Source organism: Eurypyga helias, unplaced genomic scaffold (assembly GCF_000690775.1).
Source record: "Eurypyga helias isolate BGI_N326 unplaced genomic scaffold, ASM69077v1 scaffold40303, whole genome shotgun sequence".
NCBI classification, from domain to species: Eukaryota; Metazoa; Chordata; class Aves; order Eurypygiformes; family Eurypygidae; genus Eurypyga; species Eurypyga helias.
Genome location: NW_010239986.1, coordinates 11,721 through 15,848, shown reverse-complemented (window position 1 = coordinate 15,848; position 4,128 = coordinate 11,721). Strand labels below are relative to the sequence as shown.

Genomic DNA, 4,128 nt, shown 5'->3' with positions numbered 1-4,128 from the left:
TTCCCTTCCAAGTATGGCAGTGATGGCATGAGAACGCTATAAACTTAAAGCCTTTCTTAAAAGGGTTTTGTAATTCATTAGGATTACTGACGTTTAGAGTTGCAGACATCATGCATGCACTATCCAAAAGCATCCATTTTGCAGACAATTTGGAAAGCTGCCATACTGAATGAGAGAGGCAGAAAACTGCACTTATTTCTAGGTAATAGGAGATATGAAAAGTTTAGGCTTTTTTTTTTCACTTAAGATTGTGGACTCACACTAGAGGAGGTAACTGATGGATGGGTAAGTCAAATGGGGCCATTGCAATGGTTTTTATGATAAAATTGGTAATGGTGAGGCTGTAGTTCTGTAAAAACATGTTGCCACACACCAGTAAGTCTTGCTCTCTTTTTCCTCTACCCATCTCTAATCCTGCAGCTGGCTGTGGGGTCCTGCCCCATCCTTTGCACCTTACTCTGAACTTTATTATGCCTTTCCACAGACTGATTTAATTTACTAGGCCAGCAAAGGACTATCCAGACTCTTTTTGTGGGGTGAGTGAGTTGAACTGGTTTGTGGAAGGAGCCCATAAACAACAAATATAAGTAATCGGAGCACGTGGCTGAGGACAGGCCCATCTTTGCAGTGGCGATAAACTCTTGGATTCGCTCACATTATCCCTTTCAGCCATAGCCACATGCACTCTGGTGACCACGGTGCACATAGGGTGATGCACTGAGGTCAGCACAAGGGTTCGTACACATAGCTTTTTGCTTTGTTTGTATACATAGTTGCTCACTGAGGTAAAAAAGGAGAGCAATGGAGCACGGCCTTGCTAATACTGCTCTCAAAAACCAATTCCTGTGTGGGAACCGATGCTACAGTTGTACATTCAGATGACTGTAGCCAGCACAGTTCTGCTTTCACATGCCTAACTAATTTGGGAATTAGTAATGAAAGCAATTCAAGAATAATAATAATAAAAAATATGCCTATGAAATACCTGTCACAAAGACTCCTGCCACTTTTCTTCCAACCTGGTTTAAAATAACATCCCCAAACTTTACTTAGCCCAACATATTGGAACCTTCTAGTGGAGGGTGTCCCTGCCCACCGCCGGGGTGTTGGAACCAGATGGTCTTTAAGGTCCCTTCCAGCCCAAAGTGTTCTGTGATTCTATGATATATTATTCTAATGAAAACTGCATACTGATAGTGGATAATAAAAGGGTCTCAAGCAAATGCTTATTTAATGGTATATAATTCAGTTGAGGTTAGGCTTTCCCAGATTATACTTTCCATTACGCAGGAAGGGTTCTGTTTCAAAATGCAGTGAGATTTTTTTTTTCACCTACCTGCATAAGGCCTCAATAGCATCTCTATCCAGAAAGTCATGCTCTCGCTTGACTAGAGCAGTGTCAATTGGAAAAAGGAGATCTGTAGGAATAGAGACAGATGGAATCAAAATGACTCTTATTCCCAGTGGTGAGTTATTTCAGAACCACCAGCTGCCCCCAATTGAGCTCATCAAGATGCCAGTGACTGGCACTTGAACACACGCTATCACCTCAAATGCCAGAGATGCTTCCCTTTCATGGGCAAGTTTTTGACATGTAGCTTTGACAGCTCAAAGATCATATGCAAAATGAAGGAAAAATGAGCAAATCAGAGATAAAACAGAAGGAGAGGGAAACAGGCAAATGTGAGAGCTCCCTGTCCAACATCAGAAGCATAAACTGACCCAGGCTAGCTTTATTTAAAATAAATATACAATCTCCATCCAAGTACTAATAGAAAAAGGCCAGTAAACCCCAAACCTTTGCAAAAGAATGAAAAACTGAGTCTCCTTGGCTGTTAATCAAGCTATTTAAAAGTTTGACACTCTTACAACGTTAAAGAGATACGGACTGAAAGGAAGACAAGCCAAGCTGCATGGAGCCCATACTGCCTCCTTTTTCCTTAGGAGATTATTTAGGTAAACAACTGGGAGAGTGAGGGGGAGGAAACAATGTTGGCAGAGAGCTGAAAATTTACTACAGCTCTGAAGCAGCAACCACATATATATTATTTACTGTCCTCCACAGATTCCTGACTGTCACAGAGGTCCTGATCTGGCATTCTTTGCACAGCCAAGACTCCCACCAAAGCCACTGGGTGTTCAGGGCACACAGGAATACAAGGTCAAACTACAAATATACTGCTGCAGTTGGATATCCCTTTCCTGGTCCAAGTGATTATCTATAAAATATTTTAATTTCCAGGGGCTAGGAAAGAATGAGCTGAAAAGGACTGGTGTTAATCTGTGGAAAGGTGGTCAATATTCTGGGTTTTCTATACCAGTAGATAATCTCTCTTTGTTTTGCTGCCAGTGGGGCTTGCAGAGGACAATGGCATATTGTTTTCATATAAGGACAGCTGTCTTTTCAATGGGTATGGCTGGCCTTGCTCTCATCTCTGCGGTCCTTTTGAAGTCAGGCAGGACATGGTCTGACGTTAAGACACTTTATTTAAGTTCAGAGTCTTGAGGCAGGGCAATGGTAGCCACAGGTGGGACATGTTTTCTGAATGCAAATAATTTGTTAGGGGATTTACAGCTCAGCATAACATGAAACCTAAAAGCCAGCATATTCAGCTGAGTCTTGTCCCCAAGTTTTAACAAAGACTGGAAGTACAGACTCAGGTCTGCATCCCAAGAAAATCTTGGCATCTCCATTAGCACAAAAAAAAAAAAAAAAAGGAAGAGAAATAATAAAAGGAAATTTAATTTCTGAACAGGCAAAGAAAAGTTTTGCCAAGTGCTGCTTTTGAAAGTGCTATTATAATCTCATATTGCCAATGCAGCTGCAAATCAAAGCTCAACAAGATCATTTTTCAAGAAGGTCAGCTCAGCATTTGCTGTAGTTTCCAACAGTTACTCACTGTAAATAATGGACTTTCTATGCTCATTCTTACAAGCAGCAGCTGTAGTTTGTTTTATAAAAAAGAAGAGGCAGAGGAAAGTGCATAATAATTTTACTACGATGCAAGTAATTTTAAGTGGTGGGGAAATTTTGAACAATAATACACATATATGAAAAGGATGTCGCACTTTAAAACTAACTTCTGTATGTTATGCTGCATCAGAGTGAAAGACCTGTATGCCAAAACTGCAAGTTCCTAGTAGGTTAGAGAGGTGATGAAGACAACAGTTTTAACTGAGGAAAACCTTTGTGACAGCAAACAAGCAAAGTGAGCCCATCCCAAGGAAAGGCAGGTGAGTGCAGGAGGCAGCAGTCTCTTCAAGGAGCTGCTGCTCACCTGCACAACAACAGCTCGTATGTTCTTTTTTCCCCTCCACAGTGAGTCTGTGTCTGACACCAGCTCAAATGGTTCTGACAAAACACAGAGGATGTGGGAATTACGAGGCGTATGGATGCATCCATGCATACGCACAATTTCTACCTCTGCTCCATTAGGAGAGCTGGCCGGTGGGGCTGGACACAGCTTCTGCGTGTCTCAAAGACGGGGTTTGTAGCTGTGGATGACTACGTTCATGAAAATATAGTTCATTAGTGTTTTAACTGCAGGGAATGTACCATGGTGCTAACATAACATTTGTACTATGAGGACATTGTGAAGATTCAGACTAAAACAGAATCCTGGAGCAAATTTAAAACTCCAAGAGAGCTTCAGAGTCCTACTGGTTTTGGTACATCTATGTGTGTGGCGGGTAGCAGAGAGCAGCCCAGGCCCTAAAAGTCATCTTCTATCCTGGCGCTTCGGTTGTGCCCCTGAACCTCATTTATTGGTGAATATTACATCTTATTGTCCAAGAATTGCCAGGGGATGATGGACTTGCAAGCTCAGGTGCCTACCTTCATAAAGCTGCGCATACTGTGGGAACCCGGCAGCCCGCAGCCAGTCACAAGCTTCCTTGGCCTCGATTTCTGGAAGAGGATGGAAACAAGACACCCTCTGATTAGTGAACTGCAAAGCAAAAACTTCCTCCCCACCACTTCTAGTATTCCCATTGCAAAATAAGCACAAAAGTAACCGGCAGCTTAGAACTGGGTTTTCTTATCCCAGTTTGCTTTTCTTCTTGTGATCAAACAGATCTTAGGTTCTGCGAAGTCACTAGCATTCACCCGTGATTTATCAACAGCTCATC

The 4,128-nt window shown here is 42.1% G+C and overlaps 1 protein-coding gene across 1 annotated transcript in view; it reads right to left on the bottom strand.

Moving 5' to 3' along the window:
• DLC1 (DLC1 Rho GTPase activating protein) overlaps positions 1-3,902 on the bottom strand; it is a 23,771-nt gene extending 19,869 nt beyond the window's left edge. Inside the window, exons 1-2 of the mRNA XM_010148329.1 lie at positions 3,836-3,902; positions 1,337-1,418 (exon numbers count right to left, since the gene is read on the bottom strand). The gene's annotated coding sequence lies outside the window, so the exon portion shown is untranslated. The remainder of the gene's footprint in view (positions 1-1,336; positions 1,419-3,835) is intronic.
• Between the last annotated feature and the right edge of the window lie 226 nt (positions 3,903-4,128).